General features: G+C 49.5%; 1 protein-coding gene across 7 annotated transcripts in view; it reads left to right on the plus strand.

Moving 5' to 3' along the window:
• The first annotated feature begins 556 nt into the window (after positions 1 to 556).
• The window catches only part of CRACR2A (calcium release activated channel regulator 2A), a 134,784-nt gene continuing 107,791 nt past the window's right edge, over positions 557 to 27,549 (plus strand). For 3 of the 7 annotated variants that reach the window (XR_004384717.1, XR_004384718.1, XM_032874839.1), the window contains exons 1-2: positions 4,527 to 4,776; positions 20,860 to 21,135. The gene's annotated coding sequence lies outside the window, so the exon portion shown is untranslated. Of the gene's footprint in view, positions 591 to 4,231; positions 4,299 to 4,525; positions 4,777 to 20,859; positions 21,136 to 27,549 lie in introns of those variants that run through there. The other 4 variants (XR_004384719.1, XM_032874844.1, XM_032874841.1 and 1 more) reach the window with 3 other exon arrangements.

Raw genomic sequence — 27,549 nt, forward strand, 5'->3', positions numbered from 1 at the left:
CCCAGGACCCCCAGGATCATGACCTGTGCTGAAGGCAGACGCTTAACAGACTGAGCCACCCAGGTGCCCCTTCTCTTGTCTTCTTTCTCTGTCCCTCCTTCCCTCTCTCTTCCCCCACATAATCACTTCCATCCTGACACGGTGAGCTCTGATGCTCTATCTGGCACCGTATAAAGCTCTTCTTACACAGATTATCTCATTTACTTCTCACAAAAACCTTCTCATGTGGGTCCTGTTCATACTACCTTTTCTAGATAAGGAAACTGAAGATTAGAAAAAGCCCCTAGCTGGCTCAAACCTGAACAGTTAGCTTCTACCTCTCAATCCCCTCCCATTCCATAGCATCCGCTGTACAGGAAAACTGGATCTAAGGTGGCCGATGATGCGCTCCTGTCTCTAAGAGAAGTGGCTGGGAGCTGAGGGAAGAGGAAGGCTCTCCTGGCTGTGAGAAATGAGCCATGGCTTCCCGCAGACACCGTCAGAGCTGCGCCTAGCCCTAGACCTTGGATGGAGATGGAAGGGAAAACCAAGTCAGCAAGCTACACTGTTGCTCCAAAGTTAACGTGGGTCTCTTTATGGCTTCTTTATGGGTGAGTAGCAATAAGCAATCTTGGCGGTTGTGGAGGGCTTTGGAGGTCAACCCAGCGAATTCTGAATTTTATTCAGAGAACACCAAAGCGGGTGTTCCTGGAAGGTTTTGTTGTGCAGGGGAGGAACATGTCTGGAGCTGTGCCTTACAAATAGCATCACCCCCAGTTGTGTGTAGTCTGTGTTGGGTGGAGGAGGGATTGAGAAAACAGAGTCAAGGTCATGGTCAAGAGAGAGGTCCTGAAACCTGGCCAAGGGGATAAATGAGGAGACAAGATGGGGGGCAAGAGGCATTACAGAAGCAATTCCATAGGACATAAGAAGACTTTCAACCTCCAAAATAGAAGTCAAAATCCCATGATAGCTCTGAAATTTTATTTCTATCTTGTTCGCTCTTTTAGAGCCTCTGGATTGTGTGTCCAGGTCAAGCAGTTGCTGTTTTGATCATCTTTGTTTTTTAATGGATCAAGAGGTGGTTTATATTTGCAATAAGTCATGTGAGTTTTATCTTCTCAAATTCCAAAATTTCAGCTCATATAATTTGTGATATCTAAAATCTAGTGTTGGTTGAGAACACCAGCTTAGAAAAACCAACACTTTGTTTTTCCTTTACCACAACAAAACATCTTCACCAAATGGCAATGTTCCTGACCAGCTTTTGATGATGGAAGCACTGCGTAGCTTGGAGCCGTCCCATTTCCCATAATGTAAGTGGCAGCAGCTTCCCTTGGTTGCCACTGCTCTTGGGAGCAAGTGGGCTCTACCGGCCAGACTCAGCTGAAAAACACTTCTTGGCTCACGGAAGGCTCTTGTACTTTCCTGTGTTTCTGATTGCTTTGCTTATTACATTAGGAGCCGGGAAATGCAGTCGGGGTTTTTGGGCATGTGTACGCATGGGCAAGAAAGCAAACTCAGGAGGACAGGAGAGCTGTCCTTTCCTTTCTCAAACATTCTATAAATAGTGGGGCGCCTGGGTGGCTCAGTCGGTTAAGCATCTGCCCTCAGCTCAGGTCATGATCCCAGGGTCCTGGGATCAAGGCCGGCATTGGTCTCCCTGCTTGGTGGGAGTCTGCTTCTCCCTTTTCCCCTCCCCCCTGCTCATGCTCTCTCTCTCTCTCACTCTCTTTCTCTTTCAAATAAGTAAATAAGATCTTTCAAAAAATATTCTGTAAGTAGCAAAATAATAGATATAAAGCATTAATTTCATTATTTGCACAGAAGCTAATTCTACCTCTATTTTCCTGCACTTTTGGGAGCAACACATTACTCATTGTGGAGTCTTTAAATTTTTTTAGCAGAAGTAATGATAGGGCTCCACTGTCCGTTAGGGGACACCCTTGATTATGTGGTACTTTTTCTTTCCCTGCTCCATAAGTGGGAAATTTGGAAATTCCTGATACGAAGAACAATATCCCACCCCAGGTGGCATCAGAGGCCACTTGTAGAGGGTGGGGGTGGAATGAAATCCTGTGTTCATGGACAGGAGTGGTCATGTCACCACTGCCATTGCTCAAGTCACCCTGGACCCTGGTTATCCCCTCCAGGATGGATGGGATGGGCTCTGTGGCTTAGTTCCTTTCCAGCTCCCTAAGTACAACTCAATCTGAATGATGAAGCCCATTCTTGCTGCTGGAGAGAGGGAAGAAAGTCATTGCTCATGTCTTACTTGTCCAGCCTCTGAAAGATTCCAGATTGGTGAACCCCGCAGGGGCAGTGCATGGTTTCATAAATATCCTCAAGGAGGCCTTATTTTTCCTACATTGTAGCTTTATGTTTCTTTTCTTTTTCTTCTTTTTCTAAGATTTTATTTATTTATTTGAGAGCAAGAGAGAATGGAGAGAGAGCATGAGCAGGGTGAGGGGCAGAGGGAGAAACAGACTCTTTGATGTGGGAAGCCTGATGTGGGATTCGATCCACCAACCCTGGGATCATGACCTGAACAGAAGGCAGACACTTCACTGACTGAGCCACCCAGATGTCCCTAGCTTTATGTTTCAGTAAGAGCCATGAGCCTGACTTGGCCCTTACAACCTCATAGAAAATGTTTCCTTTCCCCCTACTCTTTCCCCCCAAGCCCAACATTTTCAAAGATGTAGAGATAGGGCTATCTCCCCTGGAGTCCGCTTGCCCTGGTAGAGCTCAGCAGCCCTCCACCCTTCAGCAACTGTTTGACTTGGAGTTCGCTGGGGAGGCTCTGGGGGGTGGGGCAGGGGCCGCCGTTCTGCATGGCCGCTGGAAGAGTCAATATTGAAAGGTCTGTTTGTTTTTTTGGCCTCCACCTGTTGGCAACTCCATAATCATAGCCACTCATAATAAGGAAGAAGGGACAGCAGGGGAATTCCTGTACTGGAACAGTAAATGTTTCCACTGTTCTTCTGGGGAGACAAAGCAAGACAAATGGGCCTTCCACTGAGAGCAGGACATGAGCAAGAAAACAGAGATGCCAGGAGGGAGGGTGCCGTGGAGCTTAAAGGTGACTCAGGGAGCATACCTCTGGGAAGTGTCCCTGTGCCCTCCAAGCTTACCTGCTCCTCTCCTCACTGAGTGGACCCTTCCCCGCAGCAGAGGAGGCAGAAACTCACAGTACAGGCTTCTTTTTTTTTTTTTTTTTAAGATTTTATTTATTTATTTATTTATTTAGCAGACAGAGATTACAAGTAGGCAGAGGAGCAGGCAGAGAGAGACGGGGGGGGGGGGGGGGGGGGCGGGAGAGCAGGCTCCCTGCTGAGCAGAGAGCCAGATGCGGGGCTCGATCCCAGGACTCTGGGATCATGACCGGAGCTGAAGGCAAAGGCTTTAACCCACTGAGCTACCCAGGTGCCCCCACAGCATAGGCTTCTAAATGCTACCCACTCCATTGGCTTACTCAGACCCTCAGCCATCATTCATGGTCCCATGTCTCAGAGAACACTGCTGTCAGCCAGGAGCAACCCATCCTCCTACAACCCTCTCTCCCTCCCTTGGTTCTGAGATTAAGGAGCTTCCTGACCCTCTCTTGTGCCTCCAGTCCTCACTGCCTCCTCTGGAATCAGGGCATTTGACCCCTCCGCACTCCCCATCCCTTCTTTCTTCATCAGATTCTTGACCACGATCTACAAACACCTCTGAGTCTCCTCCACATTTCTCTTGCCTCCGCTGCCACCCTCCCTGAGAGCAGTCCTTCCTCCCTTCTCCATTTCCTCACTTCCCATCCACTCCCATGGCTTCCAGCACTACCCACCCCTCCCCACCACCAAATAAAAATGAAAACACAATACAACAAAACCCCTATTGTAGGACCAGCAGAAAGGGAGCTGGGGTTTTCTGGGGAAGGATTCATGGAGAAAGGGCCATTTCAGTGGGGCCTGGATGCATGAGTAGGAGTTCCACAGGCAGACAACAAAGGGAAAGGGCATTCCAGGCAAAGCAAGAACTCCCAGCTGTGACTTTTGGGCAACAGCCTATGTGCCTAGCAGGGGTGCATGTGTATGTGTGTGTGTTTGGGGAAGACCTGGTGAGGCTGGGAAATCAGCTGGTGGCCAGAGAGTTTGCGTGAGAGGGCCTTGTGTACCAGACTGAGGGTTTTCCTTCAGCTTGAACCTTGGGGGGCCTCTGGAGATTTGTTTAATGCTTTATTAATAAATGTATTGGATTTTTATTATAGGGTCATGCATGCCCACAGTTCACTGTATGGAAGAGGCAGGAAAGCATAAAGGACAAAATGCATGCAGGTAACAGTGGACCTGGGAGGGTGGGAGGGGGTGGGGGTTTCAGGGGTGCAGCCCCGGGAGGAGAGAAAAGCAGGGCTCCTGCGGGCTGTGCAGCCTATAAACGTTCTGGAACCAGGGCAAGGGGCCCAGGGCGACTCAGGAACAGAGGGGCGCGGGAAGTCTGACCAGTCAGGCAGGCTAAGTCAGCAGCAGCCCCGCCCTCGGCACCCAGGCTCCCTGGCAGTCTGAGGTCGCCTCCCGCCCGCCCAGACCCCACTGCGCGGCGCGTGCGGATCCCGGAGGGCGCCCAGGGGGCGGCGGCGCGGACAGCTGGGGCTCCAGGCAAGTCGCTACCACTTCTGTGGAGCAGGGGGCCGGTCCAGCCGGCGCGGGTTGGGGCGGAGAAAGTGCAGCAGCCGGGCCTGGCAAGAGGCAACGGGACAGCTGTGAGCTGAACCCGCGGCGCGGGCGGGTAGTAGGGAAGGCGACGACGGCCAAGGTACGTGGAGGAGGGTTGGAGGGCTGCAGGGTGCGCTCTTCCCCTGCCCCCTCTGCCCGGGGCCGCCCCGGAGGCCGGCTCTTCCACCCTGATCCCCCGGGGCAGCCAAATGCGCTCGTCTGTGTGTGCAGCACATGGAGTGGGGGGCGGGGAGGGGAAGAGGAGGGAGGGGAATCTGTGCCCCACCTTGTCCCCCGCAGGGGAACAGAGAGTCTCCCCACCCCTTCCCCCTGGCCTGACCTGGCTCTTGCTCCCTGGTGACACAGATCCCAGAGGGGGCTGGAGGAGGACTCAGGAACCCCGGGGGTTGAGATCAGGAAGGACTTCAGGGACCCTTTTTCCACACCCAGCCTCTTTGTTTTACAGATGAGGAAACTGAGGTTCAGAGGGAAGTGACTTGCCCAAGGTCACAGATCTAGAAGGGAAAACTCACTTGCGGGTCATTGCTGCTGGGAGCTCTTGCCACGTGGACCAGGACAGCAGCATGGCTGTGGCTGTTGCCTTGTGTAAAAACAAAGAACTGAGAGAGAGAGAGAGAGAGAGACAGAGAGACAGACAGAGAGACAGATAGAAGACAAAGAGAGAAAGAGAACCTCCCAGAGCAGAGGAAGAGGGTCAGGAAATGGGCTGATACTGGGGCTGCACTTCCTCCCTAGCTGTTCCTGCTGTGGTCTGGCCTTGTGACGCTGCTGGCTGGCTGTGCGGGCTCTGGCCCAGGTGTTTGTGCCTGCGCATGCACACGCGCATCTGTTTGTATGCATGTGTGTGTGTGTAACACTATGTAGTCAGTCTCCCCCGAGCGTTTGGGAAGCCCATTGAGTCCCATGTCTGTCCACTTATACACAATGCACTTGTGGGGGGACCTGCCCCGTGTTTGACTCTGAGGTTTTTAGAGACAGGCTCTGGCACGGAAGGGACCATTTTCAAGCTGTTATTGTTCTTTTTTCTTTCTTTTTTTTTTTTTTTTTAATATAATTTCCTTTAAACAACACACACATACACAAAATGGCCTATTATTTCTACTCATCCATCCAGTGACCAGGTGATTTCTTTGACATCTCAGATTGTTTCCTTTCCTGTAAGAGAAATTTGGTGAGGCCCAGTTGAGTTCAAGCCAGAAAGTGTCCTGTCCACGGGGGTGCAGTGTCAGTGGGAGCTGCCAGTCAAGTCCAGACTTCCCAGCACGCACTGCCAGCCTGTTGAGACAAGGACAGGGGGACAGGGGGGAAGCAGAGAGGAGGGGGCGGCAGTGGGAGAAGAGACGGGGGGTGGGCAGGGTAAAGAGAAAAAGGAACGCCTGAGCCCGTGGAGCAGACCACTCAGAGGCATGGGCAGAGCTCTCTTTGGGGACCCGCACTTCGGGACTGGGGCTCCCCCATGCTCAGAGAGGCAGCGCGAAGCAGGGAGGTCACCCGATGGACATAACGAGAGACGAGAGCTGGTCAGCCTGATCATTTCTCATGCAATCCATTCCCTTTTGAGAGGGAGAGGGAGTGTGTTCACCACGACGCCCCTGGCAGGACATGTGGGACAGACCAGTCATCCTCACGACAGCCAGCACACATCCAGGGACAGACATGGGTTTCTGGGCTTAAGCCTTGCTGCAGCCCAGTTGCTCTGCTGTCATTCCCATTTTATAGAAAAATCAACCGAGGAACAGAGAGGTGAAATATCGTGCCCAAGGTCACACAGCCAGGAAGTGGTAGAGGCAGCATTGGAACGGTGTGGCTGTTCCAGAGCCTGGACCTTCCGCATCTCACGACCCTGGCCCTCCACTCACCACCGGCATCAGGATAGAGGGGATCCCTCTGTCCCCCTCCAGGACTCAGCATGGAAGATTTTGACTCCTTGTTTCCCCTTAAGAGCTGCTCCCAATGGTCCCCAGAGCCTGACTTTATCTGGATAACAGGACAGCTATGGTTGAAGGCGAAGTGACTTGGGGTGGGGGAAAGGAAGGATGCTGTGGGCTTGCACCCTGTTCAGGGGCTCCTGGCCCCCAGTTTCTAGGTTCTGATTCATTCTTGCCTGGTAACCAGACCGGGTGCCTGAGGACGTAAGTACTTGGTTAGACACTGGAAGAGCCTCTTGAAGGCCCATGTTGGGACTGGGGTCCTCAAGGCCTTGTCTGCCTGGGGTGACCCGAGGGGTCCCCGTCTGATGGGCAAAGTGACATTCGGGGGCCTCTCCTAGCTTGAGGAGTATAGGATTTCTTCTCTGACAGATTCTTGTGGAGACGATGTATTCCCTTGTCGGTTTGTTTTGGCTCCCAGTCCCGGCTGTCTCAAAATGTCAGGGAGGCTCTTTCTTCCCCCGCCTGCTTGTTGACGCATGCCGGATGGGGTGGCCGAGGGAGGCATTTACAGGGGCAGCATCTAAGCACTGGCCAGAGCCTGACCCTGGATGATACTCCAGGCGCATGTAGGAGATGAAGGAAAGTAGAAGCAGCCAGACTTTCCACGTGGTTCAGGTTCAGGTTCGCTATGCTCTGCCCCACTGAACTTGTGCTAGATCCTTTATTCACGGAACAGAGCTGCCCCACCCTGGTGGCTGGGCCTGAGAAACTGTGGGAGGAAAGGAACTGTTCCTTTTGTGAGGGAGCTCCCTGAGGTCTGGCCGGCTTGCCTCAGCACCCAGCTCTGGCTCCTGGTGCTCCCTGGGTCTGTGCAATTCTCGGCCCTACTGGGCTTGGAGGAAAGGTGAGAAGGCAGGACTTAGCATGAGGCTGGGGTGTACCTGCCCCAGTGTGCTGCCCCCCTCCCGAGGGCCAGGGGGCCTGCATTTGCCTTTCTGGCTGAGCAGCTTCTTTAACTACCACGCCCCCCTTTTTTTAAACTCACAGCCCTACCAGGGAAGTATGAGACTGGCTACAGGGGCTCAATTACCAGAGCAGACAAGAAGAAAATCTCTCATTAGCTGGGCGATTGGTTTATTTTCACTTTATTTGTTTTAGAGGTTGCTCTGTGTTGAGTTCCAGGATTTGCAGCTGGCCTAGGTACACAGACGGAGCTCTGCCACGTTGAATCCACATAACCCAACACCTGCACCCACTACGAGGGAAGGGGAGGAAGACCGACTTCCTGGAACCCCACCCTGAACAAACACGGAAATTCAGGAAGCCCCTTGCCCCTGCAGCAGGAGACTGGATGCATAGAAATGCACCAGGCGTGGCTAAGAGCTGGGCACGAGTGAACCTGTTCAAGCCTTATTCCAGCCTCATGAGATAGGTACTATTATTACATTCTTCTCATTTTATAGATGAGGAAGCCAAGGCTCCGAGAAGTGGAGTAAAACGCGCCCTCGGTCATACACTAAGAGGCCAGTCTGGGCTTTGAACCCCTGCAGCCTGGCCCCAGGGCCATGGCCTCAACCATTCCTCAGGCTGCACCTGTGGATGTGAAGCCCAGAACCAGAAACACGCTGGTTCTGACCCGAACCAGCCACATGTCCTCAGCCTGAGTTTTTTCCCTCTTCAGTGAAATGGGACTAGGCACCTACCAGTCCATCTCGGGTGAGCTAATGGGCATGGAAGAGCACCATGGGGAAGGCTCTCATGGTCCCTGTGGTTGGGGTGGCGTTACTCATTGAGAGTTTGGTGTTGAGCTCTATGGTCTGGGACCCTTCCCCCTTGTCTATTTCTTTTTTTTTTTTTTTAAGATTTTATTTATTTATTTGATAGACAGAGATTACAAGTAGTCAGAGAGGGAGGCATGGAGAGAGGAGGAAGCAGGCTCCCCGCTGAGCAGAGAGCCCGATGCGGGGCTCCATGCCAGAACCCTGAGACCATGACCCTAGCTGAAGGCAGAGGCTTTAACCCACTGAGCCACCCAGGCGCCCCCTACCTTGTCCATTTCTTGTGGCTTCACAGAGCAGGCAGGATTCAAGCTGGACCTAGAAGAACAGGTCCACTTTGGAAAGGTACAGAGAAAGTGGAGGCTGGAGGTAGGGCCTGGGACAGGGCACAAGCACAGGGGGCAGAGGCATGCGGGTAGGTGGCAGAAGGACCCTGCAGGGGTCTGTGTCACCAACTCTCTGTGTCCAGCTTCCAGCAGAACTCTGTACCCCATCGCTGCTGCTGGGGCTTTTACTGACAGCTGGGAAATGTTACTGGGCCCCGGTGTGCGGCCAGGCCTAGGCCACAGGACATTTGCTTCAGCAGCACCCTGAGGCACAGGCCAGCCCTTTCTTCTCTGGAATGGCAGGACCAGGCTGGCATGCCTGTCTGTGGACATCAGAGAGGTTATGGCCAAGGAGGTCAGAGACACTGGCCAGAGAGGCTACTTGTACCTCTAGCCAGGGTGTGTTTTTTTGCGAGGAAGGCGGAAATGGGGTGTTTATTACCTGAGCATGACTGAAAGTTAGGGGCATCCTTCCCAAAGGCAGGGGTTCTCTCTGAATAAGACAGCGGCACTGCTATCCCCAGAGAACCTGGCGGGGAAGGGGAGGAGATCCTTGGAAGTTACCTTTGTTTTTTCTGAATTATGGCCAGAAATAACCATCAGGGAGATACTGTTAGGAAAGACAAACTATTCTGCATAAGAATCTTAGATCTTTCTGTGATGCCACGGTCCATGGTAGATGTGGGGTTTCAGGGCTTCTGGGAGCTTGTATTACACAGACATCCTGGATAAGGATCAGCCCCACGTGATGGAGGTGGTAGCCTTCGGGTTGGTGTCTGGGTGCATGGACGCTGCCTTCCCTCAGAATCCCCCAGAGAGAAACTGACCCCCAACTCTCCTTTATGTTACTTCTGTTTCAATGTCTTCAGTGGGCTGAGAGATGAATTTTAGGGTACTGCTTTATTTTATTTATTAATTTTTTTTAAGAGAGAGAGCGCATGTGAGCAGGAAGGGGAAGACGGAGAAGGAGAGAGCATCTCAAGCAGGCTCCACCCGTAGACGGAGTCCATCCCATGACCCTGAGACCATGACCTGAGTGAAATCCAAAAGTTGGGTGCTTAAGCCACTGAGCCAGCCAGGCACTGCTCTTTTTGAATTTTTTTGTGGTAACTCAGTCTTGTTTTTCAATGGAGTAAAACATACAGAACATGAAGTTGACAGTTTCAGCCACGTTCAAGTGTGCAGTTTGGTGGCATTAGGAGCACTCGCCGTGCTGTGCGGCCATCACCACCAGCCAGGCCTAGGCCACAGGACATTTGCTCCAGCAGCACCCTGAGGCACAGGCCAGCCCTTTCTTCTCTTTCTTCATCTTCCCAGCTGATGGGTTTTGGTATTAACCCCGACCCCTGCGAGTTCCACAGTCTCGCTCTGTCTCAGCTGCCTTTCCCGCGGTGGCCTAGCCATCAGATGCCCCTCCACGTGGGCCATCTTTCTGCTGCAGTTCCTTGTTACTTTCTGGTTTTTTGAGTCTGTGCTGGTTTTTGTTTTTAGTCTCTGCTTCCGCCACACGAGCTTCTGTGAGTCTCCCTTCTTTGGGCTGGATTCTGTGCTGAGCGCTTTAGAGCACCTCATATATTCCTCCTGCCAATACTACGTGGTAGTTATTATCATGCACCGCGTCAAGGTGAGGAAGCGACTCCGAGATGCAGCATCCCACCGCCGTGGGAATGTCGGAGGCAGGCTTTGACTCTGGCCTCTCCGACCTTCCCTCTTTGCCTAAGGTGGGAATGTCACTGTCTAGAATCAAGCACAGCCAGCCTTGCCTCACACGTTGGTGTTGACTCCAAAGGTTTCTAGAGTCTGCATAGATTTGGGTATGTATTACATGAACCATCTTCCATTAGGATTCTTAACCGGAGCCGTTAGCCAAAATGGATTTGCTTGAAAATAACTTAATTATATACCATAGATAAACTGCTAATGGAATTTACCAAACTGCTAAATTAAGCTTTTCAACTAATTACACATGTACTATGAAGTACGAGTTTAGCTTTGACCATGGGTCCTTCCCCCGGCAGGGAGATGGCGAGTCCTCTCGGGAGGCAGGCCCTTGGTCACCCTGTCAGTTCTTATTCTTATTCGTGATAGGTTGTGCTTTTCTGTCCCCTTCTGGTGTCCTGTTGTAGCTTGACTCTGCATTTACTCAGGACAAAGTGATGTATCCCTACGGCCATGGTCGTCCTGGCTGCAAATATACCAGAATGTGTTTCCCGTTTCTGCAGCAGGAATTTTATCTTCTGCAGTGGGTCTCTGGTGCCTCTCCTGCTACTCGTCATCCCCCTCCTTGGACTAGGCCCGCCCTTGCTGTGTTGCCCCCCTACTCAGATTTCTGGGGTTTGTCTTTGCAGGGGGCTCTGGGTTCTGGGTTTCTCCAGTCCCGTCAGCTGGAAAAGCAGGAAGGTGTCCAGTAAACCTTTCACCTGGTCCCTATGCAGAAGATCATTTCTGAGTGGTTACCATGTGCCAGGCACTGCTTCTAATCGAGGACTCAGCATCCCCATTCTACAGATGAGGGAACTGAGGCTCAGAGAGCTTAAACACCTTATCTGAGTGCACACATCTCGTTCTGGTGTAGACACTCCATCACTGACGTCCCTCCCCCCAGCCCTGCTGCTGCCGATCCTTCTGCACCAGACTGGCTCCCTACAGAGGCTAACCCCTTGGGCTGTGGGGTTTGCTGAGTAACAGAGCTCTGCTGACACACCTGTAACAGGGGAGCAGAGTCCCCTGACTTCACACTAGGTAAGCTGCTGCAGGCACAGGCCGGTCGGAAGTAGCGGGGTGGGGAAGGCCAGCTAAAAAGTCTGTTCTAGAACTTCTTTTCAAGGAAAGCCATTTTAATGTACTGGACGGTGGCTCGAATCAGAAACAAAGACGCAAAAAGGAACTGCTAAAGGAAATGAATGTTAATCAGAGAAATTACTAGGCCTCCATTATGTAATCACACACTGCAAACTAAAAATATTTTTTAAAACACACAAGCCCTATTTGCTGGAGTTAGAAATAGAATAAAGAGCTCTAATTTGTTCTGAATAACAATCATGTTATACCGCATACCACATCTGAATTTTCGGATACACTTTAGGGGCTCCATCAATGTGGTTTATCTGAATAGTAATGCCATTCCCACCACCCCCTACCAGACCCAAAAACCTCGACCAAATGGATTGGCAGATACAGACTGAGCACCTACTCTATGCCTGTGTGCGGCATGTCATGAGGGGAGGAAGAACAGAAGCCCTGGTACTTGTTTGGACAGCACAGTTCCTGTTAGCAAGAGAGTGGGACAGAGTGTGTCTGTGCTCGAAGGAAATGGGCTCTGGAGAAAGCGTCACAGTGGATGCGAGAACGGAGCTGGGCCTTCAAGCACGGTCCGCAGAGAGAGGGTCCGCAGAGAGAGGGTCCCCAGGAGTCCTGCGAGAAATCTTCTGTGAGGGTCCTTCTGTTCACTTTCACAGTGTCTGAGGGCCCTTCTGCATTCAAATTAAGCCCCCAAAATGCTGTCCACGCCATAAGCCATACCCTACGAATAAGCCATAACCCTACGAATATTTTTAAGGGCTGCCTTGTCATCCTCCTGCTGGTCTTCACTGACTCAGTTTACCTCCTAAAAGATGTGGGAACCAGGACCCTCTGATCCTTCCTCTCTCACATAGACAGGGCTGCTGTATGCAGAATTGAACACAGCCAGCCCTGCCTGACCTCTTGTGTGTCTATGCTTGGAGGTTTCTAGAATCTGCATGGATGTGGGGTGGTGTATGGACCGTGCTCCATGAGGATGGAGATGTGTTTGGCCCCCTGCAGAAAGTTCTGTAGGGCTATAATGTAGAAGCAGGCAGGGCCACCCACACAATCTCACTCTCTTCATATGAAGTGACCCACCAGGAAAGCGAACCAAAGCAGACTGAGGAGAAACCTGGGGCATCACTCTTTTAACCATAGCCCCACTATTGAATTCTCTCACGTCTGCCGCCTGATTTCTTTTCAGCTCTGGTCATAGGACCACAGCCCTTCACATCCGAGGTCCTTTTACTAACTCTTTTTCTAACTTTTTCTAACCTTTTTCTAACTTTTTCTATTTCTAACTCCAGCAAATAGGGCTTGTGTGTTTTAAAAAATATTTTTAGTTTGCAGAGTAAGGATGCCCCTGCCTGCCTGGGTCCCCACGACTGGTTCTTGCTCCATGCAGCCGAGCCCTGCTCTGTCAGGGCTGGGCTGTCCCAGACGCCTTTTAGGAAGAGATGCTAACTAGCCCAGTTGACGGTCATGGCTGACTGCCTTGCCTCCCCCAGGGAGCATACGTGCCCATTCTCCTGCTCCGTGCAGTTAGCTCAGAAAGTCCAGGCTGATTGGGCCAAATTCAGGCTCCTGAGCATGCTTTCTTTTTTAGCCTGAGACACAAGTTGAGTGACAAAGCCCTGTCTCATGTCCCCTGCCTTGTCATAGCTAATGGGAGTCTGATGGGAGTCCTGATGAGGTCCTCCTAGAATGCAGCTATCTTGGGACCTGGTTCCCCAGGAGCTAGAGCAGGCAGACAGACAGGCCAGAAAGCTCAGTCGGAGCAGGGGCAGTCCACAGCAAGTCCATGGCCCTTGCTCTCTGTGGTCCCCAATCTCCTCGTCATATCTCTGCGGCATGTCACAGCTATGGGCTGAAGCAGTGGCCATGTGACAGCACTTTACAAAGATAAAACCTTTCAAATGGAGGCTGCTGATGCTTTCTGCAGCCAAGAAGTCTCCATCCGCTGACCAGGCTGGGCTGAATTAACTGTTGGCTTCGTAGGTCGTTAAAATAAGTCCATAGGTCATTAAAATAAGGGCTCAGTGCCTTTTATCAATAGGGTGAGCTGCCCAGCCTCGTTGGGGGTATGGAGGCTCGGCCAGTGACCCGAGACCAGGCAAGACTCTCAGGCAGAAGTGGGAAGTGTCCAAGCTGAGTGACACCCCGGGGAGCCGGGGTTCTGCTTCATCTGAAACAGCACGGAGAACGCCCCACGAGTCGAGTGTGAATTGGAGTCTTTGTCATCTTTAAGAAACAATCACCAGCGGGTCCTGACATTCACAGTTTCTGCCCTCGCCAATATTTGCCCAGGGGTGTTGGGGGCAGAGGTAACCGTGGAGAAGGAAGCCTGGAGGATGAAGGATATTGGTGAACGCAGGTAATTGTGGTCAGTTACCTGTCAGCTTCACTTGGTGTGGACTCACGTCATCTCATTCACTGAGCACCTCCCAGGCCGCTGGGCTAGGAGCTGGGACTCGGGCTCTCCTCCTTAGCTTAGAGGTGAGGACCCCAGAAGCGAAGCCACTTGCTCAAGATCAGCAGGGTCGTAAGTGTAGAATCAGAGTTCAAAGCAGCTGCTTGGACAGCAAGTCCTCCGCTCCTAATAGGGAAAGGCCAGCACCCTGGTGATGTTCCCTCGGGCTGACAAGCTCTTTGGACTCTGCTTTTAAGTCTTCACAGCAGAGCAGTGAGGTGAGTACATGCATGTTAAATGAAACGATGACTGTGGAAACACTTAGTAAATGGTAAAATGCTCTACAGATAGGATATGATTACTGTCTCCAATTTACAGGGGAGGAAAATAAAATCAGAGAGGTTCAGTGGCTTGCCTAAGGACATATGGGAACAGATGACAGAGTAAGGATGCCAGCCCGGGTCTTAGGACTTCGGGACTGGTGTTGTTTGTTTCCCTGATACCATCAAAGGAAGACTGGTTCTGGATTTATCTGTCCTTTCCCTGGTTTTGTTGCCCCTCCCTGCAGCCCCCTCCCTCCATACCCACCAATTGTTGCCAAATGAAAATTAGGCAAAGAACTTCAAGGGGTCCAAGCTAATTTTTCTTAGCTGCCTTTTCTCTTCTTTAGAAGACCTTATGAAACGGGGTGATGTCAGGGGTGGAGTTAGGGATTGTGTCTCTCCGCATGAGGACTGGGGTGCAGAAGCAGCTCTAGAGGGGTCGTCTGTGTGATGCTCACACTCCCCTCATTGGCAGAAGAGCCCAGGGACAGTGGGTGACATGAGCCATTTTGCCCTATAGATGAGCCAGTACGCTTGTTACAACCTCATAAAACTGTCAACCCATATTATTTAAAAATTGTGAGTTAAACGGAAATCCAGGGTGTATATATGCCTGGAACGTGTGGGTACACATGCGGTATTTTAAAAATACGGACATCCTAGATGATGTGTTTGGACGGTCTTGGGCTCGAGACTGAAAAGATAACAAGACAGGTCCCAAGCATCCTCTCCGTGGTGCGGACCCCTTGACTCTGGTACGCCGCCGCCGCGCATCTCACACCCAGGCAGAGGCCGACATTCTCCGTCACTAACAGTGTCTTCCTTACCTGTTTACTTACTGCTTTCGGAAAAGGTAGGAAATTAGGATTTATCTGACATCTTCCAGATGCAGAAGCTGTGTTGGGAGGATTTGTGTGCATGTGCTCATTTATTCCTTATGACAACCTCGCATAAGTGGTGTTATTGTATGAATTTTTAAGAGGAAGATTCACGTTTCCCTGGTAGTAAGACATGAGACAGCAAGAGATGAGCGTAAGCATGTCTGACTCCAGATCTGTGCGCTTTCGCCAGTGGACTGAGAAAGCCCATTTTCATTTTCTTTGTTCTTCACTCCTTCTGTCATCTCATATCTTCCGCTTAGACTCTCTTTCCTTATGTCAGAAATACACCTTTTAAAAATGTCCTTTCATGAGCGTCTGCTTGTGGCAGACTAGAATTTTGTCCTTGGATAATGCCTTCCTCTCTCTTATCCTTTTTCTTTAATTATTTTCTTTCTTTATCTTTAAGTCATCTCTACACCCAACATGGGCCTTGAACTCACAACCCTGAGATCCAGAGTTGCATGTTCTACTGACTGAGGCAGCCAGGCGCCACCTTTTCTCTTATTCATAGAGAAAGTTTCCTTCAGGCACAGAGTTTTCAGATGATGGTTTTACTCTCTTTCAGCATGTTGAGTGTTTGACCCCCATCTTTCGGCTTATAATCATTGCAGGGTAACTTGTCTCTTTTTTTGGCTGTTTTTTTTTTTTTTAATAAAAAAAGATTTTATTTATCTATTTGAGTGGTGGGCATAGAAGGAGGGGAGCAGCAGAGGGGTGGGAGAGAGAGGGGGAAAGAATCTCAAGCAGACTCCCCACTGAGCACAGAGCCCAACGCGGGGCTCGATCTCATGACCCTGAGATCATGACCTGAGCCAAAGTCAGATGCTTAACCAACTGAGCAGGCCTGGTGCCCCATTTTTCCTCCCTTTCAGAACATTTGTAGCCATTATCTGTTTAAATGCTTTCTCTCTCTCTTCCCTTTCTAAGACTCCAAATAGACACCTGCTAGCTTCCATTTTTCATGTCTTTTAAGCTCTCTTTCCTATTTTTCTGAGTCTTTATCTTTCTCTACGGCATTTGGATTAGTTTATTTTGACCTAACTCCCAGCTCACTACCTCCTTCTCAAACTGTATCTAATGTGCTATTAAGTCTGTCCACAGACTGTTAACTTCAGTTGTTTAATTTTTATTTTTAAAAATTCCCTTTGGTCCATTTTTTTTTCAAATCTTGATTATTTCTCATGATTTGTTGTTGTTCCGTGTACATATTTACAGGCTTATCTTTAATTTCTTCAATGACATTGCAGTCATTATTATCAGAACCTGGATATTTCATTATCTGAAGGAGTCCCTGGCCTCTGAATTCCTTTCTTTCTTGCCAGCTCATCAATGCTGCTAGAAACGTTTTTAAAAATATATTTTTTGTACAAGATTTTTTGGTTGTTTTGAGTTGGAGGGTCAAAGTACTTAGCTGTAATGTTAGAAATAGAAGTCTAGCATATTTATTTAAAATTGACATGTGGAACATAAGGAACAGTGCAGAGGACCACAGGGGAAGAGAAGGTAAACTGAATGAGGAGAAATCAGAGAGAGAAATGAACCATGAGAGACTCTGGACTCTGAGAACCAAACTGAGGGCTACAGAGGGGAGGGGATTGGGGGATGGGCTAACTGGGTGATGGGCATGAAGGAGGCAAGTGTGGTGATGAGCATCGCATGTTATAGACAAGTAATGAGTCATTGAACACTACATCAAAAACTTATGATGTACTATATACTGGCTAAATGAACATAATAAAAAAATAAAATAAAATTGACGAAATTATGAGTGGAAAAAGTAATCCAGTGGAGGTTGGCCTTTGGGGCCTAGAATTGTCCATACTGTACTGAATGTATTTTATGAATTGAATGTCGTGAACAGTGAATACACGCCTTAACGAGAAGCCAGTCAGCGTGTCTTGCCCAGCGCAGGGGCAGAGCAATGGAAGCTTGTTCTCCTCTGGAGGACACGACCCTGGAAGTAGTATGGCCAAACAAGGGGGTCTTCAAGAGACCTCCTATCTGAGGGATCATTTTATCTCTAAGCGATTAGGGGCACCCTGAGGAGAGGAGGGCTTGGTAAGACTTGTCTCCCAGTTGCTGCTGAGTTCTAGTTTTGTCTTACCTCTGCTTGGAATTCAGGGGTCCATGTTACTCCATCCCAGTGGTCTTCTGGGTGTATCCAAAATGGATGTAGAGGGGACCATAGAGCCCAAGCACTAAGGCCTCAACCTCTCCTCCCCATTTACCACACCCAATCCCTCAGTCCTCCTGATCCCACCTACTAAGTGGCTCTAGGATCCATACACCTGAACGTACTCATTGCCAACTTGGACCAAGACATCACTATCTCTCATCTGGACCATAACATTTCCCCAGCTGCTTTCAGTATACCCACTCCCTGTCCCTCCTCTCCCTTCCCCATTTCATTCCCCCACAAGTAGCCAGAGTCATCTTTTCAAAAATACAAATCGGATCATGACTCTCCCAAACTTTTAGGCTAAACCTCAGTAATTTCCTCCCACTGTTTGGGTGAAGTCCTAGATCCCTAACCTGGCCCGCAAAGCACCGTTCTTTAACCTCACCTCTGGCCGATCCTTGCCATGTTAAAATTGTACTCTTCACCTTGATTTCCTTCCATTTCCTGGACTTAGGAAAGCTCTTTCTCCCCGAGAGTTAGTATCAGCCATTCCTTCTCCCTGGATGTTCTGCATCCTCTTCCCTGGCTCACTCCTGTTCACCTTGGAAGACCCGGCCTAAATGTGCCTTCCCTTCCCTCATCTTCTCTCTATGTTGTACACTCCCTGTGGGGAGCATCCAGTGTGTCCCTTCGTATCTTCATCAAAGCACTTAGTTCAGTTGTGATTCCATGATTATTTTTGTAATTTCTCTTCTTTGTCTTCCTCCACCATCTGGTGGGGGTCGGATTCATGCACGTCCTGCTCATCTCTGTATCTCTAACACAAAGCACAAAGCCTGACATGTGGTAGTTATTGCTCATCTAGAGAATAAATCTGTGAATGAATCTGGTTTCTGTCTCCTTCGCTCCCCTGACACTGCCTTTACTGAGTTCACCTTCGACCTCCTCATTGCTAAAGCCAGTGTTTCTTCTCAGTCTTGAAATGTGAGACTTCCCATTTGGAACCATTGTCAACCCTCTATCTTTAAACATTCTCCAACTTTCCTTATTCTTGGATTTTGAGGCAGCATTCTTTCCTTCGTTTTTAGCTACCCCTCTAAGCTCTGCTTCTGAGTCTTCTTTGCTCTCTTGCTCTGTATCCCTTAAATGTTAGTGTTGGAGCGCCCGGGCAGCCCAGTTGGTTAAGCATCCAACTCTTGATTTTGGCTTAAGTCGTGATCTGGGGTCCTGGAATTGAGCCCCACATTGGGCTCTGCACTGGGTGTGGAGTCTTTCTCTCTCCCTCTGCTCCACTCACCCTTACCCTCCCCTACAGTTTTTGCACATAAGTGTGCACTCTCTCCCTCTTCAAAAAAAAAAAAAAAGAAAAGAAAATTAGTGTCTTGCATAAATCCAGCCGTCATCTTTTCCTTCCTAGACAATCTGTGATCAGCCTTAGCTTTATCTTGCCTTCAAGCATCACATTTATGCTGGTGAACCCCAAACCCATATGACCAGTCCGGACTCCGCCCCTGAGCACCAGATCCTTCTTCGGCGATGCATTTTGAAATACCTTCTTCCTGATGTCTCACAGACATCTCGGTCTTCACATTTTACAAATGGACATTTTTTATCTTTCCTGCCCAACATGTTCCTCCTCCATTATTTCTAACCTGGCTAAATAGTTTCCCCACCAACAAAACTTTTGAGGCTAAAAGCCACAGAGGCATCCTGGATACCTCTGCCAGCTGCACATCCCATGCCCTGCTATTATCACAACCTGTCTCTTGTAACCCTGTTCCTCGTCGCTCTGCCATCTGCTTAGTGCCACCCCTGCTCTTGCTCGTATCACCTCTTAGCTGGGCTCCTTCCTTCTGGCCTCTTCTCCTGCAGTCCATTCCTAACACCAGGGCCAGAGATCTTGTCTCAAAGCACAAAGCTTGATCATGCTGCTTCCCTGACTCACCCCCCATGTGTCTCCGAAACGCCTGTACAGGGAAGCCCAAGTTCCTTAGGCTGATATGGAAGGTTCTTCCACCCCCCGCACCCCATCTTTCTTGCTGGCTTTGCTTCTCTTCCCACCATTCATCTCCCTCTGAATATGCCATCCTTTCTCATCACGTGCGTACGGTGTCAAGCAGAGGTTCCCCAACATTATGGGGCTTCCAGAATCACATCGAAGCTCGTTACACCACCACATGCTGGGTCTTAACCACAGAGGTTCTGATTCCGTAAGTCCTAAATGAGGCTCAAGATCTGAATTTGTCCCAGGTCCCAGGTCCCAGGAACCACTGGTGCTATTGTTCTGGTGGTGACCACTGTGAGAAGCACTGCTGTAGACAGGTCAAGAGTGTGAGTCCTTCCACCGGCATCAAATCCTGCCCCTGCCACTCACTCCTGTGTCACTTAACCTCTCTAAGCCTAAGTGTACTTTTCCATAAAATGAGGCGAATAATATGAGCTACCTCATCAGCTTTGGTGGAGGCCTGAATGTGTTAATCCTCAGCAAGCCCGAGAAACAGTGCCTGGTTCGTTATAAGCGCTCAGGAAATGCTTGCTATCGCCATTATCGTTTATCTTCATATCCTTGGTGGTGAAGGTCTGCAGCTCACAACCTTTTGCTCTTCCCCAGAGAATGAGTTTGTTTTCCAAGGTAATTTTGCTAGCACTCCCCACCCCCACTTTCCTGATGCGTGCCCAGGCCGGGGCGCACCTCCCATCGAAGCACTTGCCACTGGCGCTCACCTACCTCCTGGCCAGGAGTGGGTCTCCCCCACCATGCGCTCTCCAGGGCTTCATTTGTGAGGATGACGTCCCTGTCTGGTACATCACAGGGACTCAAAAATATTTAACAGATTCAGTGACCAAATTGGCATAGACTGTAGAACTGAACACTGTGCTGACAAGGCGGTGACACGGGTCAAGTCCGGGGAGAGGACTGGACACCCAGAAAAGGTGGAGAGAACGTGGAAAGTGCAGGACGTTGTAGTCAGGATTACGAGATTACGCTTCAGGAATATGGACCCATGATTTTGGGAACATCTGGATGCATATCATTTAGGATAATCTTAGCTCTCGGCAGTCAAAACACAGCCCCAAAACTCAACTCAGTGAATGTCAACAGCGAGGATATGTATTACGTGTATAGTGAGAAGTCTGGAGGAAGGGGGGCACCGGGACTGTTCAGCTGAGTGGTTCAGAGATGTCCTTAAGGACCTGGGCTCTTTCTTCCCCTGCTCTTCCCTTATGCTTCCCCATCATGGTCACGATGTGCCTGGGCAAAGACAACATCCGGCAGAGGAAGATTTCCTGCCTCTCTCTTTTTCAGAGCCCAGAAAACCATTTCGTGTGTCAATGACCAGAGGGGGTGGGAAGCCCACCCCCCCACTTGTTCATGGGTCAGGGGCCTGCATTTGTAGGACGGCATAGGGCACATGGGCTGGGCATACAGGCGCCTGCCCTGAGTGGTAACACCATGAGAGTTCTCTTGGAAAGGAGCAAGGGAGAAATGGATGTTGCTTAAGCACAGTGTCTGCTACAAAGCCAGACCCAAATCCCAGCTGGAAATTTATTTGAAAAGCAACAGGATACAAATTAAATGACTTCAAAGGCCTTTTCTACTCTGAATATCTGTAATGAATTATCTGAAGTCAGAGCGAGGAGACCTTTCCCCTGTCTGTTCCATCTGCAGTTCATGCCCGGACCACAGCTGTCCCTCAGGAGCTTGGCCTGGAGCCCAAGTCACGTCATCGGGCTGCTGGTCAGGGGTGGAGTGGCCTCGACTTGCAGCTTTTCCTCATGAGCCCTGCCTGGGTGTCCACCTGGCACTCAGCACGACGTCTCTTCCTCCTGGAGCAGCTGTCCAACCCAGAGGCCTGGATTTCAGAGAGATCTCCAGGAGCATTCAAGCCTGGAGTGCTGCTTCCCCAACCCCCGGACGTGTGACGGGCCACCCAGCTTGCTTACGGTAAGAATCAGAGGTTCCTCGAGCCAGGTGTGGTGGGAACCTGCGAGAAGGCAGGGCCAAATAAGCAAAGGTTCTGCATGATGCTGCAGAATTCCTGCTGGGGGGAGGGGAGGTCTCTGATTTTCTCTTAAAAACTCTGATTTTCTCTTAAAAACTCCTGTAGTCCGCCCTGCCAACCTACCTGGATTTTGAGTTTCCTGCATGTCTGGTTCGTGGAGAGCTGTAGAATAGGATCTGAACAGGTGAAGGGGGCTGAGAAGAAACTGGTGGGAGAGTCTTTGACCAGGGGTAGCAGACAATGATCGTGGAGAGCAGTTGGTATCCACAGTGGGCAAGGAGTTTGAGCTCAGCAAGGAACGGGGTGATAACTTCTAGAAATTGACTACTAGCCTGACATCCCGCCGCTTTCCCAGGTATTCCAGACCACCTATCAGGAGCAGCTAAAATGAAACACAGTAGAAGACTGAGGCCAGATGGCCATCCAGTGGCAATTTAGTTAGGGGTGACATCTGTGGCATCGGCTGAGGGGTGAGGTCATTCTTCTTTGGCCACGTGAAATATGTTGTATTACATGTATTATATATGTCTATAATGTGTATGTGTGTATGTATTTGTGTGTATTATACTTTTCATGTGTGTCTTAAATCTGCCATCACATTCTCAACTCCCCAAGGGCAGTCATGGAACATTTTCTCTCTCCTATGTTCCTTACAAGGTCAGTGCTCTGTAATGATTGACTGGCTGAGTTTTTACTGTATACCTACACGATCGAACTCCATCAGCTCGGGTCCCAGAGTTTTCATCCTTTGGGTCAGAGTTGCCCTCTGTGCCTTCCCAACCACCTACTGAGCTGAGACAGCATCAGTTTCCTCTGTCGGTGAGCTGGCCGGAGCTATTCATTTCCCATGGCAGCCGTAACAAAGTATCACAAACAATTAAAAATGGCAGAAATTGATCATCTCCCCCTTCTGGAGGATTCAAGTCCAGAGTCCAGGTGTTGTCAAGGCCATGCTCCCGCCCCAGTCTATAGGGGAATCCTTCCTTGCCTCTTCCCACTTTCTGGGGGTCTTTCAGCCATCTTCAGCATTTCGTGCCTTGTGGCCACGTAAGCCATGCTTTGCCTTCATGGTCACATGACTTTCTCCCTCTGTATCTTTAACTTCACATGACTTTTTTTTTTTTTAAGATTTTATTCATTCATTTGATAGGGAGAGAGAGATTGAGAACATAAGCAGGGAGAGCGACAGGCAAAGGAGAGTGAGCAGGCTTCATCCCAGGACCCTGGGATTATGACCCGAGCCAAAGGTAGACGCTTAACCAACTGAGCCACCCAGGCGGCCCCCACATGACTGCCTTCTTATTGGACTAGGGGCCTACCACACTCCAGGATGACCTCATCTTAGCTACTGGCATCTGCAATGTCTGCTTCCAAATGAGGTCCCATTTGAGGTCTTGGGGTGAGGACTTCAACAGGTCTTTATTGGCAATCGCCATTCAACCCAGAACACTAAGTGAGCTCATTCAGGATGGCAAGACATATGAAAGGCGTGAATATTGAGTGTCCCTTGGTGCTGAGAAGCATGTGTCCTCTGTTCTCTCTCCTCTGACATTCTCCAGGGGAATCTGTGTGACCTAGGGCCTGGCTGGACACACTGGGATACTGTGCTCCAGGGGACGACCTCCATATTCCTATCACTCTCCCTTTTGTTAGGACAAATTGGGGAGAAGTCCCAATGGAGGGGAAAAACCAGACCATTTGGGTTCCAGGCAGCCTTAACTATCAAGGGAAGTGGGGGAGCCCTACCTCACCTTGGGAAAAGATGTATCCCTTTCCTGTGGAGAGGAGGAGCTTCTGGACCCAACCAGCTCATTGCTGGGCAATTCACAGGGAATCCCAAATAACAGACGCTCAACAACCGGGTTGTTTCCAGACCTAGGAGAACTTGTTCCCTTTGCTAACAGCTGCTCCTTCCCCAATTTAGGGCCCATCAGTACGGAAGTTATAAACCAGAGGCCTGCAGGCCTTTCCATGTGTAGCCTGAGGATGTCCTTTGTTCACAGCGGCTGGTGTATTTTTTTTTACACGATATTTTTATATCATTTTTTGAATAGGCAATATGTTTACATAGTTCAAAAACAAAATCATTCCAGGAAGATATCTAGTGAAATCTTATCTTGGACTGTATTTGCCTTCCCTTCCCCCTCCTGGGACAGTAATCAGCTTAATTAGTTTTGTACATCCTTCTAGAGTTTCATTTTGCAAACACAAGTCAGTACAAATATACCTGATACCTCTACCCTGTTTTTTCCTATGATACACACTTTTTTAAACCTTGCTTTTTTTTTTTTTTTTACCCCCACTCAATTTATCTTGGCACTCCTTTCCTGTGAGTATGTTGAGTGTTTTCTGAATTTTTTTTTTTTTTCTGACAGGGGCATAGAGCTCCATTGTAGGGATGTACCCTGATTAATTCAACCAAGCCCCTACTGATGGACACAGGTCATTGTTTTCAATCATTTGGCGTTTATTATAGGTAATGGTGAAGTGAGTAAGCCCGTCATTCCAGCTCATGACTAAATGTGTATAACGCTGAAAAATTCTGAACTATCTTTGAATTATCAAAAGGACTGGAAACAGTGGGTTCTAATAACCACGGGTATGGACTGAGGGGCTGCTGTCTGTAAGGATCCCTGACATTGGGACTAGCCTGTTCCCATCTGATGTTTCCCCACCCTCCCCCCTTCTGTCTTCTAAAAAGTCTGAGTGTTGACGGCCACCGAGCATCACCACTGTGCAGTCCTTCTAACGGTGGCTAAAGAAGAAAGAAGAAATCACTCAGGTACTCATGTCTCTTCAAACTGACAAATGAAAGCCAAGGGTGGTCTTTTTCAAGAAGAAAAGGAGAGGGCGGATGTCTGTGTGGGTGTGATTCTGCTTCATTTGCTCCTGACGTGTTGGCTCACCTGTGTGTCCCTGCCATTTCGCCTCAGAGTGGAGGGGAAGGAGCTCTGCTCGCTGGTTGTCTTAGGACAGCCTGGGTAGCTGCTTGGAGACCCGGAATAAAAACGAGCTCAACAATTGTTCTCTTACATGCCCTAGCTCACCAGGACCCCATGAGAATGTGGTGGTCCTATTCGCATTTTGTAGACAAGGAAAGAGTGCCAGGGTGAAGTCGCTTGACCAGGATTCACAGCACGAGTATTTGAGCCCAAGAATTTCTGGCTCTAGAACCTGATGCTTTAGCTGGTATTTCATGCTGCCTCTCAAATCTTAAAAGTGTGACTCAGAGCTACACCTCTCACCTTTTAAGCTTGCCATTAGTGGTGGCGTGGTGATGACAGTCCTGACAACGGTAAGGGAGCAGCTCTGAAAAGCGGTGAGTTGTGGACATGCCCCAAAGAAAGCTTGTGATGAGAATGCATTTGTTCTCCTCACAAAGGTGAGGGCTCGTCCTTTGTGGTCTGTCATGCTGTCATCGGCTCCATTGCCCCCTTTGCTCTTCCGGCCCCCTGACATTTACAGAGCAGCTTCTGAAGGTGAGGTGGCATGCCAGATGTGTGAGGTAAGGGGAACGAGCCGCATCCCGGTCCTAGGAGCCTAGTTGGGCCACCTGGTTCAATACGGTGTGGAAACGTCATTAGGGGTCGGGCGAGGGCCTCCATGTGATAAAAGAAAAAAACTCACAACAGTGGAGTGAGAAGGTGGGTGGCTTCCAGTCATCTTGAGTCTTTACCATTGCTCGATGAAGGGAGGAAGTGAGGGCCCGGAAATAGAGACTGTGGGCAGAGATATGGAGCCATCCTCCTGCCCACAGCTCAGGGGGAAGCTGACAGTGGCCTCAGCTCTGCAGGCCGGGGGGCCCCTGGTGGGGAGCCTCAGTCAGAGTTGAAAGGCCGCCTGAAGGAAGCCTCCTCTCTCCTTTGCTGCTCCCATCTCAGCTTTTCTCCATTTTTGGCGGGGAGGGGGTGTGGTGTGGGGGGGGGGGGGGGGGAGTTAACATTTGAGGTGGGGGGATGGGCCGGGAGGGTGTAGTTCATAGGTCATTGGCTCTGGCATACATTTATCTATTTATTTATGAAGATTTTATTTATTTAGAAAGAAAATACGTGAGCAGAGGCAGGGGCAGAGCGAGACGAGAATCTCGGGCATACTCCATGCTGAGCGTGGAGCCCGATGTGGGGCTCCGTCTTAAGACCCTGAGATCACAACCTAAGCCAAAACCAGCAGTCAGCCGCTCAACTGACTGAGCCACCCAGGCGCCCCTGAATGTGGCCTTCGAAGTCACAGGTCAGCAGATGGATCTGCCTGCTGGGGCTTCTTGTCACAGGGATGCTCCCTTCCTGGCCTTTTGTTGCTGCCCTTGATTTTTCTCCCCTCAGCTTGCATGGGACAACATCGAATGTCTCTGTAGTTACCACAGAGCAGCGAGGGGCTTTGCTTTGCTTCACTCTCTCTCTCAGAGCGGGAGGCTGACCAAAGCGGCCTCCTGGCCGAGGGAGTGGGGAGGGAGCCAGTTGCTCTGCATTCAAACACGGGTCCTCTGAGCAGCTGGCGAAATTTTCAAAACGGAGGTGTCGAAACTCAGGCCCCGCGAGCACTAGGGATCTGTTGCTTGTGCATCTACAGATGTGTAATGGAAGGCCGGTGTCTTCTGGGTAAAAAGCAGAATTCAGTCCTGAGGGAATACAGATGAGGGCCCTTTCCAAGGCCACAGCTGTGTGTACGTCTCTGTGCTGGTGGCTGTGTGCAGATACGAGAGCAGAACCCCATGTCACGGAGCTTAGTGACAAGAACAGGAGCACAGTACTCAGTTGACCAGCCTCCTTGGGCCTGCTTCCTCATTGGAGAAACAAGGAAGGGTGGTTTTGGTCAGTATTCCTGATGGGGGGTCAGTACTACCCCCAGAAGGCTGCTTACAAACCCATTCAGTGTGCATGGGAATCACCTAGGGATCTTGTTAAAAACGCACCTTCTGATCTAGTAAATCTAGTTCAAGGCTTAAGATTCTGCATTTCCAAGAGACTCCCAGGGGCTGCTGCAGGCCCAGAGACCACAGTGCTTTGAGTACAGAAGCCCTAGAAGGTGTTTTGTAAATCCGTGGGATGGCTTTGACAAATGTCCCGAGAATTTCCTGTGTGTGGGCTGAGGGTGGCGGTCGTGATTCCAAGTGCAAAACCCCATCAGTGAAGCATTGGCACCTGCCCCCCGCCAAACTCAACCCAACATAAATAGAAATTAGTAATACTTTTCTACATAGTCATACTGAGAAGTTTTCAAGGAAGTGATCCCCAAAACCCAGTGATTGAAGAGCTTGTTTTTAAGGAAGAGAAGCCTCAGCGAAATAAAGTGAAATAAAGACAAAATCTTGAAATGATTAGATAATTTCCCCACTCTGTGCTTTCTCTCTAGATTAGAGCATTTCCAAACATACACTTAACTGACAAGAGTTTCAGTGCAACATGTAGTTACTGCAAAAGCAAGGAGACCACCCACAGATTTGTAACAGGCGATTAAGACTTCATCTAACACACAAAGTTGCAGGACGACACGTTATTAAATAAGCAGAGGCATGGGACATGTCACCATGTCAATAACCTACTTTCTAGAAACTGCTTTTAAAATAGATCTAATGTGTGTATATGCAATTGTAGGACAATGATGAGAAAAGTCTTGCAAAAAGTAGACATTACAATGATTTGCTTTGGGGTTGCCTTTCTTGTTCACTCTTACTCTGATATTCCCCTTTGAGATGTATCAAACATTTTCTTTAAAAAAAAAAGATTTTATTTATTTGAGAGAGAGGGAAAGTGAGAGACAGAGGAGGGAGAGAGAGAATGGAAAAGAGAGAATGAGCAGGGGGAAGGGAATGCTCAAGACTGAATGTATGCCTCCACCCTCTGGGTGGGATTTCCAGATTGGAGACAATGTTTTCCATGATTCTTTGTCACTGCCCTGTCCCGTATCAACATCATCAATCATTATGACCCTGTATAAAGTTTAACTCATTCGCAAGAATAACACACGTCCTTGTTCTATCTACTTTCACGTTAGTAATTTTACCTGACATGTTATCCATAAGTCAGCTGGGCTGTTTTCCTCCTTCCTGTCATCAGATACAACCCGGTAAGCGGGTTTGTTATTTCTCCTCCAAATATTTTCTTTAATTCTGTTGTCCTCTGTTTTTTGTTTTTGTTTTTTTTAAATTTCTGTGTACTCCTCATATGAAATGAATAATCTAATCTTATGCATCGTAAGCAGGTGTACACCTTGACTGCTTCATTAATGCAACCTCGGAGGGTCACCTCAGGCCACATGGAAGGTGTTTCCAAATATTCGTTATAGGAACAGTGTTATTCTATAACAGCATGGATCGGAGAGCGTGGAGGTCTCTAAGGTCTCTGACTTTTGTGCAG

Source organism: Lontra canadensis, unplaced genomic scaffold (genome assembly GCF_010015895.1).
Source record: "Lontra canadensis isolate GAN:19392208 unplaced genomic scaffold, GSC_riverotter_1.0 scaffold53, whole genome shotgun sequence".
Taxonomy (NCBI): domain Eukaryota; kingdom Metazoa; phylum Chordata; class Mammalia; order Carnivora; family Mustelidae; genus Lontra; species Lontra canadensis.